The following is a 17,311-nucleotide window of genomic DNA, read 5'->3' on the forward strand; positions in this document are numbered from 1 at the left end:
CTATTCTGCAAGCAGGGAATACAACAAAACCCAGCTCTGACCTCCAGACACCAATATTCCCATGGAACTGTGAGCCTGGGTTTACCCTCTGCAACGTGTGGCATGGCATCTCACCTGCGACAGGTGCTCCGCCAGATGTCAAACAGCCACACAGCTGCCCCTGTGCTGTTAGCTTCTCATACATATTCAGTTAATGTGTCAGCTACTCCACTCAACCCCAACTTTAACCATAGGAGACTCTAAAATTTAGTGTTTGCTGAATAGTCCCTGCAGCAGGGATTTTCCAGTTTTTTGATAATGACCCAAAATAAGAACTAAATATACAAAACATCGTAATCTAGTACACACATGCTTCTGTGTGTGTGCGAACACATCTGAGACGTACATTTCATGATAGAATATTTACCTTTAGACCGGGCACGGTGGCTCACGCCTGTAATCCCAGCACTTTGGGAGGCCAAGGAGGGTGGATCACGAGGTCAGGAGATCGAGACCATCCTGGCCAATGTGATGAAACCCCATCTCTACTAAAAATACAAAAATTAGCTGGGCATGGTGGCGGGTGCCTGTAGTCCCAGCTACTTGGGAGGCTGAGGCAGGAGAATCACGTGAACCCGGGAGGCAGAGGTAACAGTGGCCGCTGCACTCCAGCCTGACAACAGAGCAAGACTCCATCTAGAAAAAAAAGAAAAAAGAATATTTACCTTTACTAGTAATGTTTTTTATTGTTTTCTATTTCATTGTTTAAATTTTGGTCACAACTCACTAAATTACTTCAATTAACCTACTAATGTGTTGTGACATACAGTTTGAGAACCACTGTCCTACAGCTTCTAGCAAGGTGATTCGATGAATAACTAAGTGATGAGCTGGTTATGAGAATATCCAAGAAACAGTTGGAAGGGCCTAGATCTTTAGCTCTGGGTCTTTGGACTTTCCAATTTGTTAGACTTTGTGGCAAATGACCCAATCCTCCTTCACAAATGCCGAATCCCTCAAAAGGGCCCTGGGAGAAAGAGGAATGGATACAAAGGTGCTGTTGTGAGTGTATTTACCCAAATCCTTGGGCTCCTGCAAAAACCCTGTGGGTTGACAACTTCAAGGAAGCCAGAAATGACCAAAAATTAGCTCAAAGTAATCCTCCAGAAAACGACTGCCAAGAGAGGCTACAAATGTATTCCCCCAAAAATGAGAATACCTGGATAAAAGCAGAAAAATTTTTAAAACAGAATCTGTAAAAAACAGCGTGGGGCACTGTGCATTGGTTACCACTGAATGCACGGCTGTAGGGATCTGGTGGGCTCAAGTGGGATCTGGTAGGTTCCAGTGGGCTCCGGTGGGGTGGGCACAAGGTACCAACTACCTTGCATCCTGCTGACCTTGGCTGGCCACCTCAAGTTAGGCTTACCCCTCTGGCCAGCCTAACTCCTGAGCAGTCCCCAAGCTGCTCTGCCCTGTCCCCTTACACACCAAGATTTGATTTTATAAATTAGCAACTCACATTCCCCAAATGAAGCAAACTTAACTTTGACCTGTTGGTAGATACCATATGCCTCAAGGTGGTTTGTAAACTTGAATGGGAAAAAATTTCTACCTTTATTTTCAATACTTTCTAACAGACATTTAGAACACTTGCTTCAATTATAAACGTAGGCAAGAAACCTCAGTTGTATTTGCAGTTCCTGTGACTTTGCTGTCGATAGAAATCACAAATGTTTTAACACATTAAAGTTGTTGTAGGTATCTCGAAATATCACTGCACTCATCACTACTCCGAAGTCATGGTCGTTGTTAGATTTATACCACTAGATCTTATTTAAGATATTAATAAAGAAGCACATATGAATATACATCACAAATGTGGCTCTTGATATATTGTCACCTTATTTCAATAGAACAGGTTTCCTTTGTGACTCTTGGCACTTTATTCATTTAAAAACATTAGTCTGAGAAAGGGTCTGTAGGCTTCACCAGGCCACTAGTCTGAGAAAGGGTCTGTAGGCTTCACCAGGCCACAAAACGGGTCCCATGAAGTGGGTCACAACAGAAAAACGAATCTTTGATGAATGCCTCCATATGCCAAGCAATTTGCAAAAAAAAATTATTTCTTCTTATTTCAACTACTTTATTTTTTAATTTTTAAAAATATTTATTGACTTGTATTCTCCAATTCAAAAAATAATTTGATCTTATTATAACAAGTGAAACAATGCAAGAAAAAGATATACAAAGGCAGTCTATCTTGGAAGTTTGATACACACATCACAAGGGACTGCATAACAACATAGATCCAAATAAAGTGTTATGAAGCCAGCTCAGAGAAAGACAGTGAGGCTGGCAGGTAGAACAATTGCTAGTGATGGTGTTTCCATTGTGGACTAAGTAAGCAGTCATTCCCATAAGATGTGAGCAGGCGCCCCGTGCAAAAGGATTCTTTGGTCACAGTGGATGAGAAAATGCTCGGTTAATCAAAGGCACACTGCATTTTTTTTAATACACTAAAATGCACTAAGGATCTCCAAAGGAGAAAATATAATATGCAAGGTTTCCGAAATTCAGTTGGCTACAAAATCTTCCTCTACCCTCCCCCACCCTCCCCAAGAACTTTCTTATATTCCCCAGAACATGGTTTGGGAATTGCTGAAACAGGGTAATGTAAGTCTCATCCTGACCTCAGCCATTTAAAACATGCAGCCAACAATGGCTACATCTTTTGTTTTTCTCTCCTTAGGTCAGTAAGGAGATATGAGATTTTTTGTCTTGCCAGAATTCTTTATTTATTTACATTAAAAACGAGAAAAAAAATATAACCACCAACAAAGGTTTCACTCCTTTTTTTGTACTAATATACTTCAGACTCAGCTTTTACCTTGCTGGAGGGAGAACTTAATTACTTACAGGTTTTTCTAGAACAGTCCTTAGTTCAACCCTACCACAGTTTACACTGCAGCCCACATTACAGAATTCCACTGGCATTTGGCTCTCCAGTCTCCCTCTTTAGAGTGGTAATACAGTGCTCTCAGCGATATACACAGAGAAGTTTAGAAAATACCAGCCAGTTGAGACTAGTTGGCCCCTCCACTCTGAAAGCTGCAGAATGCCTTTCACCCAGCCCCACCAAAAGATGTAAGGAGCAAAGAGCTCCCACCAGCCACGCACACAAAGGATGTGTATGCTCACCTGGAAATCAGTGGCTAAAGAGGTGGCACCCTTGCAGGGACCAGAAGGAACCCAAAGAGGCCTGAGGAAAGTGAAGGAAACTAGAAAAGACAGCAGAGTCTCACTCCTATGAGTAAACTTCAAACTTGCTTGTAAAATGATTAGCAACACATTCTGGTTTGTTTATAGTCTATACATGATCTCACAGAGTCAAGAAAAGACAAACTTCTCTCTGTAACCTTTCCGCTTGCGCCAATGATTTCCAGATCATCGGTGCCTGAAGCCAACCGCCTGCTTCAAAGAGGCATCCTTTGCAAGAGCACTTGTGCGTTCAGAGTTCCAGTGGTACCAAGGATGACAGTGAGGCTTTTGATAGTGACAGGCGGCTTGACGATGAGAGCCAGGAGAGCATGCTCGTTCACTTGCTCCCTAACAGTGAATCGAGGGATGGTCTGAGGCTCTCCACTCCCTAACCAGAGCCCACTGAGCCCAGACTGCCACCTCAGAAATGGGTGATGACCATCCTTTCTTTGACCAGACAGGCCTTGACATCAGCCTTTCTATAGAATGCCAGAAATGGCAGAGCCTGCCCTTGGGCGAAAACACTTTTTAGATGACTAGTCAACAATAATGATGTAACTGACCTGCCTGCAGGCTTCAGTGGCTCCAGATCTAAATTACCCTAATTTTTCTCCCCCAAAATTAGGCATAATATTATAATTTCAAGGAATGCAAGAGCCATTTCTCCCATCATTGGATACCAAGCTCAAGATGTTACAGGAAAAAGAAATAGCTTTTACTGCTGATATGAGAATTTTAAAAGAGAGACAAGTGTGAGCAAACAAAACCTGTCACATCAAATACTCTGGCAAAAAAAAAAAAAAAAAAAGCTAGAAAAAAAATGCCAGAAATGCTGAAATCTAAATAAAGTCATTTATTTGTTATTTTAACCCCTTCACTGTCAGAGCTACTCTGGCATAAGGCTAGTTAATTTAGTTAATTCTCCAGAGGTGAGCTTTATTAAGGACAGTGCCCTTATCCTTGCAGCCATTGTTTTCTTGTCACACAGTTCTCTTGATTATCTGATCCCTTCAAGGGGTTCCACATACAAACGGAGTGCTGTTGATGCTCCTTGGGCCGTACCTCCTCTTAGAGTATTATTTTTTCAGAGAATTTGATTTTATCCAATTTCCACCATGCTAAGCAAAGACACTAGACTGTGAGATCCCGAAGGGCAGCAGCCCCATGACCCTCATGGTTCCGGCACGTGGAAGGTATTCAAAGCATGAGATGGAAATTTCTTTTTGAACTCTGTGCCTTAGGCAGTTAACATGCAAGCAAAGATAAGATGCCTTCGGCAGGGGAGACTCTATGAAGACCAATGACAAAAATGGAAAAACACCCATTGGATGGGTCTGCAGTTGATCACTTGCTCTTCCTTGGTCAAGTTCATGAGCCTGTCTCCTGTTTTGAGGCTACATGCTTTTATAAATGTTAAATAAGCTAACACTGCTGAAAAGGCATTGCTAATGGAGGTCTGTAGAAATAGAGGGAAATGTTTCTAATTAGAAGGTGTGGATTGGGCACTCACTGTGTGCCAAGCACTACAGTGGACCCTGAAATGAGTCAGCCACAGCCTCGGTCCTCCAGGATCCCCGCTCCTCCAGCTCCATTCATTTTAGCCCGACGCAATGAGGCTTCTTTTTGCCTTCAGGAATTGCTTGAGCAATGGTTCCCAGGACCTTCTGACCCAGAGGATTCCACAGACTTTTCAGCCCTTTCTTCTGGGAGGTCTCCGTGGCCTTCCCACCACTGCCTCAGTCTCGTGGTGGTGCCGCTCCCCATGGGGGCTTCTCCCACCCTCCCGTTGCTCCTCCTGAGCCCACCTCTAGAGGCTGGGTCATCTTGGGCTCTTCCTGCGGTCTCCTCTGCCCTCTGAATACCCACTCTCCAGGAACGCCCACCCTGTGGTGGCCTCAGCTCCCACCTACAAGCCCAGGACTTTTCTCCCAAGTCCTAATTTTAAATATGCTGCCTGCCTGCAGGCTGTATTCACCAGCCATCTCCTCGCCTTCGCCCAGGAGTTGATACCACCACTGAGAGGGCACTGCCAAGCACCTATGCAGGGAGGCCCGGGTCCCTCTGGGCCCTGCCCGGGCCACATCCTCAGCATTTCTCTCCGTCTCTACAGCTCAAGCCCTGTGGCACCTCTTGCTGAGCCTCTGGGGGTCTCCCAGCCGGGCAGCCCCACCCCCGTCTGACCCCACAGTCCCGCCTCTCCAGTGCTGCTAGACTGTCTTCCCCAGCTGACGCCCATCCGCGGTTCCCCACGGCCAGTCTCAACAGTCTCCTGCCTGCACCCACTCCTCAGCCTTCCCCATTGGAGGCTCCCTTCCTCAGACACACACAGACCTGTCTGCTGCCCCCCTGGTCTCTGCGCAGGCTCCTCTCTCGGTGCCCTTGGCCCACGCCCACTCCACGCTCCAGGGCTCAGCCTCCTCCCCCGCCCTCCACCCCAGGCTTCCTCTCCCACCCTCCACCCCACCCCTCGTCTCCCACCCTCCACCCCACCTCTCCTCTCCCGCCCTCCACCCCACCTCTCCTCTCCCGCCCTCCAACACACCTCTCCTCTCGGGCTCCTGGGCACCCACCACCCCACCTGCGTCTCCTGTCATCAGCACAATGCACTATTTGCTCATCCAGTGCCCACAGTTTGCCCACCGGACGGCCCTGCTAGGTGGGAAGCTCCTTGCAGGCAAGAACCCCATCTGCTTGACTTGACTTTGGAATCCCCGCAGCCTCATACAGGGCTGAGGCAGGTCTTTCCGTAAAATGGGACTGAATGAGTGGCGCTTAATCCATCCGCCAAAGGCCAGTCTCCCTTGGGTTTTCAACAGGTAACATGAGCTTTTAAAAATGAGTCTTGTTAAATGAGGTGCCCTGATTTTCAAAGTTATGCCCACGCAGAACGACAGGGCAGGGGCTCCCTTCCAGAATGACAGAGCCCCGGGGCTCCTCTGACCACTTCTCCACCCCCAGATTCCTCTCATCACCCGATGCCTTTACTTTGGGACTTTTCCAGGTCGTTCCTCACCTCGTGCAGCATTGCTGTGAGTGGGCGAGAAGGAACCTCGTGGTCTCCGTGTGCTTTGCGGGGACCACCTCTTCGCAGGGACTGCCACCTGCCTCTCCGGCGCTGCATCCTCAGCATCCCCACTGCCCCCGGATCTCCTTCAGGGAGGTGCGGCGGAAGAGCGGCCCCAGCAGCCTCCTCCTATGGCCTGGTCTCACCAAGGCGAGCGCGGCCACGAGTTCCGGCCCAGCGCCACCCAGACTCTTTGATGTGGGTTTGTGTGTGGGAGAGTAAAAGATGCACACACCCTCCGCAAGTCTAGAATTTGTGGTTTTTGTTATCTCGCAACTTCATATTTGGAAGAAGTATTTTAATGTCTTATGAGTTGTGAATAATTATGTAATTCTGCCACTTTCTCAAAACCAAGATTTTTCAAACGGACTGCTCTAGTCTGGAGCTGACATCCTTAAGAGAACTTTGCTTTTTTTCCTGTGGGTTTTAAGCAAGAGCGTGCCAAATGAATTCTTTCGTCCGCTTAAAACAGTTCATTAGGGGGAACCATCCTGTAAAAGGAAAGGAAAGGAAAGGAAAATCCTTCCTTCTTCAAATGAATTCTCAAAAATTACTTCTGAGATGCAAATGCTACTTGAGTGTTTGAGCTCCGTGAGAGAGTCCACTTCCCAACTTGTTTTCAGTCTGCTGTTGGGTGCTACTGAATTTCTTAAACATTGTGTTTCTCCCTTATCTGTGAATTAGCCATGTGCTCTTTGGAATCCCTTCCTGGGTCTTCGTTATTCTTCCTCAGTTATTTAAGAACCTAGGGAAGGCCCAGCATGATGGCTCACGCCTGTAATCCCAGTACTTTGGGAGGCCGAAGCGGGCGGATCACCCGAGGCCGGGCGTTTGAGACCAGCCTGACCAACATGGAGAAAGTAAAAATACAAAATTAGCCGGGCATGGTGGTGGGCACCTGTAATCCCAGCTACTTGGGAGACTGAGGCAGGAGAATCGCTTAAACCTGGGTGACGGAGGTTGCAGTGAGCCAATATTGCGCCATTGCATTCCATCCTGGGCAACAAGAGGGAGACTCCATTAAAAAAAAAAAAAAAAAAAAAAAAAAACCCTAGGGAAAGGGTCGCGAAGACTGCATCATCAAATGACACCATGAACTTCTTAAGGGTCTACCCATTGTTTTAACTTACTGCCCAAAAGGTACTTCTCATTCAAATAGCCCCCATTCTACAGTCATCTCTGTCAATCATCATGTCACTTGATCATGACATCGTTCTAAGCACCTGTAACATCCCAGACCCTGTCTGAAGCACCAGGAATGCTGGGTGAACGGGACAGAAGGGACCACAGATCCTCATGTTGCCTTATCAAGTTTAGACTATAGTGGCCCCGATGACTGATCTCATGACATTCAAATAGGAGGCAATCATTTCATTAAATACAAACACGAGATTGTCAATAGTTAGGATGTGCTTATTTTTCCTCCAGGGCATAAGATTTTTTTTCTTATATGTATTTCATATCTCTAGCTGGAGAAATATCAAAAGAATCTGAATATCACCATCTGGAAGTTGTGCCATGGACTCCAGTGGGCAGGATTCGAGCTGGGATTCTCTTCTTCCTCTAGCAGTGTATTTCTTCTGCTTAAAATGAGCACAAACACATCTAATTCCCTAATGGACCAGCTCAGACCTAAATGTCTCTTATTCTTTGCCCACCGTTCTCTACCCACATAGATTCCTGGGATTCTCTAAATGCAGATGGCAGTGGGGAGGGCTGGGGATTCCCATCAAGGATATTTGATCATCGGTGACTTCACTTAACCAATAAATCAAACGTGTTGAAATACACACATGTCAGAAATGTGGTATGCTGTTACTCACTCGAAAGTCTGTTAGTCTGTCTTGGTTGCGATTGGGCAATGAAGCCCTAGGGACTTATTTCGGCTTCAGTAGTCTGTAACCCCCAATCAATATTTCGTTAAGTGTTACTATTCATTCCTAGTATTTCCCCAAGTTTAACTTGTTCCTTTTGAAATGACTGGTATTCTTATGAGCCAGAAGACTGTTATTTGAAAATGTTTCCTTTTTTTTTTTTTTTTTTTTGGAGATGGAGTTTCACTCTTGTTGCCCGGGCTGGAGTGCAGTGGCATGATCTCGGCTCATTGCAACCTCCATCTCCCAGGTTCAAATGATTCTCCTGCCTCAGCCTCCCGAGTGGCTGGGATTATAGGCACCCGCCACCATGCCCAGCTAATTTTTGTATTTTTAGTACAGACGGGGTTTCACCATGTTGGCCAGGCTGGTCTCGAACTCCTGACCTCAGGTGATCAGCCCACCTCAGCCTCCCAAAGTGCTGGAATTACAGGCGTGAACCACCATGCCTGGCCAATGTTTCCTTTTTCAAACCTTCATTATATATCACTTTCACATTTAGAACTCTCTTTGCCTCCATCTAGAAATATTTTCATTTTCTCTGGATGTGCTTCTGTCTCCCGCCGGACAAGCCTGGCGCTCCGGGAAGAGGACCCTGTGTATCACGACACCTGGCACACAGAAGAAGCTCAATAGACACTGAATGATTTTTTTTAACATTGAAGTTGTTTTTAGCTCTCCCCTATTAGCCGTTAGTTAGCAGTTCACATTGTATGTGGAGTCTGTATTTATAATATAACATTAGTTCTGCCCTAAAATTCCACAGGACAAATTCCATTTGGAAACGTCCTCTAATTGTCATGCAGTGGTTCTGTTCAAACTGCGGGAACATTTCTAAATCCCACAGCTGTAATAGGCTGCTTGCCCATTACAGAAGGAGACGTCAGGCGGAAATTCAAAACACTTGCTACTGTGACATCTGCCCAGTGGTACTAATTTACATCCATTTGTATTTATTATTGTATAGTTTGGGATGTAATAAGACGCTGCCATCACCCCCACAAGCCTCTGGAATACTGAGGAGTGGTATTGCACAGTCATGAAGCACACAGGCTCTTCGAGTTTGACCTCTGCTTTGAATTCCCACTTGACCTGGGATGAGGAAGTCTGACTGAGCAGCGGTTTCCTCATCTCTAAAACGGGCATAACACCAGCACCTATATTGCTGGATTGGCACCTGGAATAAATGAGAAAGCACAGGCCAAGCCCTCCAGCATTGGATACAGTCAGCATGTAATTAATGCTAGCTCTTCTTATTAAATTCCTTTAGCTTCAAGACAAAGTAATCAGAGACACAGAATTACAGAAGAGTTTATCATGCTGTTCTCTTTGAGGAAAACAGTTAAGCAGTTTTAATCCATTTTATAATAATGTCTTACATAATCCTTACTCAGAACTTTAATCTAAAAGGTTGTCTTTTAATAAACAAGATTCACATTTAGACTCTGTCTACACACACAAGCCAGTTTTAAATGTCACCCAGATTAAGTCAAACAACTGATAATTAACAATGTTTTACATGTAACTGGTTTTGTTTGTGGACCCAGTCCTAAACATTTTTTTACCAAGTAACCTTAAATATGTCATCAGATGGGTTTTTAGTAGACATATCTGAACCTAATTTTGTAGCTTAAAAATAGTATATTTTATTCACTTTTTTAAATATTAAATATGTAGGATATTTTAATACTCGGCCAATTCAAGTGTTGATAAGTAACATCTGTCAACATTTACAATATTATCTAGCTCAGTTATCCAGAATAAACTGAGAATCTTCTGGATTTTTAAAACAATTCTCAGGCCCTGATTTACTAGGAGAGTTTGGGAGGACCTTTAGGCAGATAACTCATAGTTTAAGTTGGCTTCCGCTCTTTTCTAACACAAAGATAACTGCGAGGTGGAAAAATATCATTTTGTGAAAAATGACATCTTAGCAAAACAGATCTGTACAAGGCAGAACTGGACAAAATAGGTTGATTCACATTACCACTGACTTATATCAGACATTCTATCATTTTATCTGCCTCGAGCATGTCTCAAAGTAAACTGCTGCAGAGTGCAACTGCCTCCTTGTCGGCTGGGACAGGTGTTACCACGTCTATCGCCTTGCCTGCTTGTAAACGGGGATAGCCCGTTCCTGCAGCTAATCCTGGCAACACAAGCTCACCTTCACGCAACAGGATTGGGAGGCTCCGGAAGGTTCCAAGGCCAAAGACAGAGCCAGGTCTGCTTAGAAGCCATCTGTGATCCCCGTTCCTATCCCTCCAGCTTGCTCATGCCTCCCTCTGCAGGGACCAGCCTGGCACCAAAACAGCACCTGCCAGGGGAACTTGAGGATTTGGCTGGCCTGGGGCTAGAACTGTCCATTCCCACCAAGAGGAAGAAGCCCACAACCCCAGTGGCCTCTCAGGACAGCAGAGCCTGTGGTGCCACAAGAGAACAGCCTGTGAACCTGTCCTCCGCTGCACCCTGCGCTTCTGACTCAGACTAACACACCAGGATTTTCTATTTCAACAGCAGTGTCTGTGGTCCTCTTTTCTAAGTGAAAGAGTCCAAGCTAAAGTTGGCTAGAGGGATCCTTGCAGCTCCAGAACAGGTGTAGAGCTGATACCAGCCCTCTGCTGTTATTTGACAGCTTGCAAAATGTACAAACTGGCCAGATACAGGTGTGTGCTTGCATGTGTGTGCATACACACACATATCTGAATATATGTGTGTATATACATCATACAAATAAACTAATAACTTCCATGGGCAATAAATTTTCAAATTTCTTTAGGATTCAGATAAGGAGAATGTATATAATCAATTAACACATTAATTATTATGCATATATAAACATGCTAATACTCTCAATATGCCCTTTGAAAAAATATATTCAACCAGCTTAATTTTTCTAATTTTGTTTTTGTTAAATCCTGTTTCTTATTAACTATTGATTGCTAAGCAGCAGGCACTGTGCTAAGTACGTTACCTGGATTATCTGGTTAATCATTCCAATAGCTACACGATGAAGACACAGATGTCCACATCTTCTGCAGATGAGGAAACTGAGGGGTAATAATAAATAATTTGCACAACACAGCACAAAGCTGAGGAGCCAACACTGGACCTGACGAAGTCCCATTCTGGAAGCCAAACTCCCAACTGCTAAGCTCTGCTTGAATTCTCATTGAGCATCTCGCTTCTTAAAAGTTTCAACAACTCAGCAGTCTATAATCCAACTCACCTTCTCCGCAATACCAAAAGGTAGAAGTGACGCTTTCTTTTTTTTCTTTTTCTTTTTTTTTTTTTTTTTTTTTTTTTTTTTGAGACAGAGTCTCATTCTGTCTCCCAGGCTGGAATGCGGTGGCGCGATCTTGGCTCACTGCAACCTCTGCTTCCTGGGTTCAAGTGATTCTCCTACCTCAGCCTCCCAAGTAGCTGGGGCTACAGGCACACACCACCACACCTAGCTAATTTTTGTATTTTTAGTAGAGAGGGGGTTTCACCATGTTGGCCAGGATGGTCTCAATCTCTTGACCTTGTGATCCACCTGCCTCGGCCTCTGAAAGTGCTGGGATTACAGGCGTGAACCACCACGCCTGGCAATGCTTTCTTATAAGGGAGGTGCTTTCCCTAATCATAAGGGTATTTAGGGAACCATATAAAAATATATATGTAAGTTGTATATTGGTAATTGATAGACATAACACAGTTAGTTAAAAATGGCGTCAAACAATAGAGTAACTACTTTCCATCCTTCACAGATTCAATACTCATTTAGCTGAGGTTTATCATTGGCCAACACCAGGGTTGAGCTCTGGGAGGGAGAATAAAAAGTAGTGGGCACCCTCTTCTCCCCAAGAAATCACACTCTTCTCCCCAAGAACTCACACCGATCATACAGATAAGATGTGTGTGGTATAACACTTGCTTTCCATGAAAATAAATTGATTAATCACTTATCGAAAATAGAGGAACAAATAATGAAAGTGTTTCTTAGGGCAAAAAAATAAGAGCGCTGAGGATTTTCATATCCTAAAGGTAGTCCTTTTTCTAACAACCAAAGAATTGGCCATGTCTACTCCTGACATATAGCCATCCTCCTTTGCTACCAGGAATAAACAACAATTTGACTGAGCCAAATAGCAGATGCAATTTTGCATGAAGCTAGTAATACTGTTTATGCTTTACTATTTTTAATATGCTATAAAAACTATTTGTCTTTTCAAAAAAATTTTTTTTTACAGATTTAATGCCACTGCCTTAACTTTAAACCAATGGGGTAGACATTTCTCCTTCTCTTTTCAGGGGCAAATTTTGGAATTATTTTAAAATCAGTCTGATGCCTCACACATCACGGCTGCTAAACTTGGGTATTTGTTTTTCAGTGCAATGAGCTTCATGCTGAATACTGATTTGAAGTGTGGTTCACCACATAGACTTAAATTGTCCTTCCCACAACTTTATCTGAGAAGCCTGACAACGGTGACAATCACAGGACTAGTTTTATTGGGTAAGACTATTCTATGTGCAATTTATTCTGACAGGCTCCACAATTTTTAAGTGCAATTAAATCCTAAGAATTTGCCCAGAAAAAAAAAAGTCTACCACGTTTAAAAAAAATTTTTTTTTTGAAGAAAGCAGCAAAAAACAGTTGAATTGAACAACTAATTACTAACTGGTTGCTCTCTTGAAAAAAAAAAAGATATTTGACAGAGCCTCAAAATCGATTTCATTATCTAGACAGGCAACTTTCTGGGTCTGAGAAAGAGAAGGCTTCCAGGAGGTCTGCAGCCACCTGCTTCAGCCACTGCTGGCATCCACATCTTCAAAGTGGAGGTTTAGCCACACCCAGAGGGAGGAATAACACTTGCAGAAAACAACGCTCAGAAATTGCCGTCACCTGATTCCCTGCAGCAGAGCAGACCAGCTGTCTCCTGTACAGGTGGAAGCAGCTCGCACGCTTCCTGCCGTCCGCACACTCACTCCTCCCTCACAGTCCCAGAAATGGAATCCCAAGAGGCCGCTCAGGCAAGCCAGATAGAGCCACCCATGTGATCAAGCATTCAGGGTGTGAGGGCCCCCACTGCCATGGCCCGGGAAATACGTGCATCAACATGACTCATGTCATTTGCTTGCCCTTGGTGAATTTCACGTTGCATTTCTAACCCGAAGCTAGGGTCGCGATTGTCTGGGGCATAGAGTCCCTACCACTTCTAGGTATTCCACATTCCCAGTCTCTATTCAACAAGAGGCTAGGCTGACACTGAAGCAGCTATTCAGGTTATGCTTCAGAAATCAGATGTTTTTAAAGTGATGCCAAGTTGCACCTAACATCATAGAATATTCTCTTCATGTGAACTTAATTCAGTAGAAAACATCTTCGGCCAGACACCTGCAGCCGGCATAATCTGGCTATCTGGTGCCTGCTGCTCCCTTTACCCTTGCTGCTGCCCCGACCTGCCCCATATGCCAGCCCCAATTGGGGTCGACGGTTTCCCAGAGATACTCAGCCTTTTGGTGCTCCTCTCTCCTCCTGGTATACCCCAAGCATCAAGCATTGATCCCCCCATCTCGTGTGCCCCCAAGACATCTACCACTGGTAACACTAAAACGGCCTTGCCTGTCACACCCAATTTGGCTCCAAACTCATTGAGAACCACCTTGCACACTCCCCAGCACCTCACACAGTTCCTGCTACAGAGCAGGGCTCCCGGGGATGTTTGCTGAAGGTCTTTTTTTCCCTTCTGAGCTGCTAAAACAAGAGGCATTAAACAGTCACCTGGGCCACATTGTTGCTGTGAAATGTCCTTCTCCGCAGATTGTAAGCCCCATGGCGTGATGGCAGAAACCGCGCCCTCCTTTTGTGTCCTAATACCTGGGCCAGTGCTCTGGGCCTATTAGATGCCAATAAATGCTTCTTGAATAGATGAATTAAAGACAATACTGATACAGACATCCTGAGAGAAAGCCAAAAAGGTCTAAAAATGAAGGCATTCCAACATCCATGTGCACAGAACCTTGGGAAAGCTGTCCATCAGCGTCTCTCTTTTGTGACTTCCTATTAAAGGTGCTCCGCAGAACTTGAACTGACCTATTGCAGTACAGCACAGTACTAGGGACACAGGCCATATGGAAGAGATTACTTCATCTGCTCGCCATGCAAAGCAGGGCTAAGGATCCAAGGCCTCTACATGGAGAGTGGGACCCCAGGGCCCTCACCCCTCCCTTCTCAGGCCATTTGTTCCTTTTTCCTGGATGACCACCTCCCACCTGTCACCCCTTGCCTTTGCCTTCCGCTTGGCCAACGCTAAATCACCCTTTCAGATTCATCTCAGGTACCACCTCTCCAAGGACACATTCCCTGAGCCCTCTGGGCCTGGCCTGGTGTGAACACATACTATGCTGTTACCCTCACTGGACAGAGACACTCTCTTCCTTTTTTTTTTTTTTTTTCCAGACAGAGTCTCACTCTGTCACCCAGGCTGGTGTGCAGTGGTGCAATCTCGGCTCACTGCAACCTCCACCTCCCAGGTTCAAGTGATTCTCCTGCCTCAGCCTCCCAAGTAACTGGGGCTATAGGTGTGCTGCCACCACACCCAGCTAATTTTTGTATTTTTAGTAGAGACAGGGTTCCTCTATGTTGGCCACGTTGGTTTTGAACTCCTGACCTCAGGTGATCCTCCCACCTCAGCCTCCCAAAGTGCTGAGATTACAGGTGTGAGCTGCCACGCCAGGACTGGTCACTTCCTTTCTGAGTATCTCTTCCACTACTGAGTGAGGATCTCGAGCAGTGCCAGGATTTGCTCTTGCTCCTGCCTCCTATCCTCTCTTGAATCCTGCTCCCTTTCCTCCTGCCTGGGCCTTTGCTACTTCCCCAGATTTTAATTATGCAAAATTAAATAGCTGCTTCATAGGCGAACAGCTGGATACAACACCTTGAGGTCTTCGGGGGAAATGGTGCAAGCATAAAAAATAGGAAGAACAACTTAAGATTAAAATACTGCTTTGAGGCTGGCGTGGGCACTGTCTCCAACAGAGGCCGAAACTTGCCTGCTGGATTTAAACCTGCCCATGGTCAGGCATCCAGACCCCATGCCAGGCCTGGGGGAGACAGAGGAGGTGAAATGGCCACAGCCTCAGCCACCTTTCCTGCTACTTTTGGCAGCTGCATGACTGGCATCAGAATGGCACTTATTGGAGGGTTTTCTCCCTTGCAGCCCTCCTAAAAGTTGCCTGCTGCCTTTCCTCCTACCCATTCCAACCCTCCAAACCCAGGGGATGCTGGGCTTTTGACCCTCTTCCCCTTTTATAAGTGTAAGGTGCTGTCCCTGGGAGGCCAACGCTGTTGGCTGCACACTTATAGAACCCCAAGTTATTTCCAGGACCCCCTAAAAATGTGCAATGCTGAAACAGGACTGTTTTACTTTGAGCACCAGATGAATTCCGGAACAGTCAGGTGCAAAACTGAATCCTGGCATGGTGAATCATCTTCCCCATGGCTTCCATTTTAATTTCAGAAGTGCATTAGTGGAGGCTGAGAACTTGCATCCAACACAATATGAAATCTAATGAATTCCAACATTGCCTGAGAGTGCACATAGCCCATGTGCATTTCATTTGTCCGTATGTGCCCTATAAAAAATTCAACAACTTTGGAAGGCCGAGATGGGCGGATCACGAGGCCAAGAGATTGAGACCATCCTGGCTAACAGGGTGAAACCCCATCTCTACTAAAAATACAAAAAATTAGCCAGGCATGGTGGCAGGTGCCTGTCGTCCCAGCTACTCAGGAGGCTGAGGCAGGAGAATGGCGTGAACCTGGGAGGCGAAGCCTGCAGTGAGCGGAGATCACGCCACTGCGCTCCAGCCTGGGTGACTGAGCGAGACTCCATCTCAAAAAAAAAAAAAAAAAAAAAAAAAAAAAAAAATTCAACCAAATTCAAACGCACCATCTTTTATAATAAAAATCTCTCTAATATTTAAAATATACATCATACTCCCATTTAAATCAGAATGCTTACTATTTTTACCCAAAGTGCTTCTATTTCTTGAAAGAGCTGATGTTTACTAGAACTGAACATGGGTCATGCAAGATGCACTGAGTCAAAATTGGCTGGGACTGAGGAATCCTCTCTCACCTGCAGGAATCCCGTCCACATGCTGCTGGTTCACTTTCATCATCTGAAGGACCTCTTCGTACCTAGGTTCTACTTGTCATGTGCAGTTTATTTTGGTTCTAAAGGTCAGAGGCAAATATTAATAAAGGCATTTGCAGCCTTTTAAGCTTGGAAGATATTCCTGGCAGGGGGAGGGGCAAGACATGTCATCAGAGGTCATCCACCATCCCCAGCGCTGTGTCCCGCCGGCCACAGGCCCCCTGCATTCACTCCCTTACCTAGTAGTAGGATATATGGAAATTAGCCTGGGAAATGTTGTATGCTAGCGTAGTGCATGTTTAATATACCAAAGCACGGCCTTTAGTCCATAAGGCTTTATGAATTACCTGAACATATACAAGCATTCTTTAAACAAATAACACTTAAATACCAGAGCGACAATTAAAACTGACCAATGGAAAGGATCTGCAAGGCCCTGGAACAAGTGCCTTTTCTTTTTTGTTGTTTTTGGGTTTGTTTGTTTGTTTTTGAGGGAAAGAGGAGAGGCTCTGAAATCCAAGTCTACAGTCTCTTACATGAAACTACAAAACTCCAAAAAGCTCTAAAAACCAAAAGTTGTTACTTAAATTTTGCAGCCCACCCTGACATGCGGATATCTAGGGTCTTCCTGTCACTCCACTTAGAGTGACCATTCCTATGTTCACTATCCAAATGCCCATGCAGTTGGGAAGAAAGGAATCCCAGGCTGGAGAATTCTAGAATATCCCATTACAGTCTTGACACTGCATTCATTTTCTATTGAAAGAAAAAAAAATCTCAATTCTGAAAAACATCCAACCACACAGGTTTTGCAGACTGGTACTGTTAGAGTCTGACATAAACAGGGGCCTGGCATGTAATTAAGTGAGAAGGTACCCAAGCTACGTTGAAGAAGGACAGTGACTCATAGGGTTAAAACTGAGACCCTGGCTCTGACCCAAGGCTGTGTTTAACAGACGTGCAAACATACCACACCGGTTCATCAATCA

The 17,311-nt window shown here is 45.1% G+C and overlaps 1 long non-coding RNA gene across 1 annotated transcript; it reads left to right on the top strand.

Moving 5' to 3' along the window:
• The first annotated feature begins 5,848 nt into the window (after positions 1 to 5,848).
• On the top strand, positions 5,849 to 13,950 carry LOC100937319 (uncharacterized). Its single transcript, XR_008513457.1, has 4 exons — positions 5,849 to 6,056; positions 11,182 to 11,427; positions 12,552 to 12,676; positions 12,907 to 13,950. It is a non-coding gene; the product is annotated as an uncharacterized LOC100937319 (long non-coding RNA).
• Positions 13,951 to 17,311: the final 3,361 nt, after the last annotated feature.

This window comes from Pongo abelii, chromosome 15, assembly GCF_028885655.2.
Source record: "Pongo abelii isolate AG06213 chromosome 15, NHGRI_mPonAbe1-v2.0_pri, whole genome shotgun sequence".
NCBI classification, from domain to species: Eukaryota; Metazoa; Chordata; class Mammalia; order Primates; family Hominidae; genus Pongo; species Pongo abelii.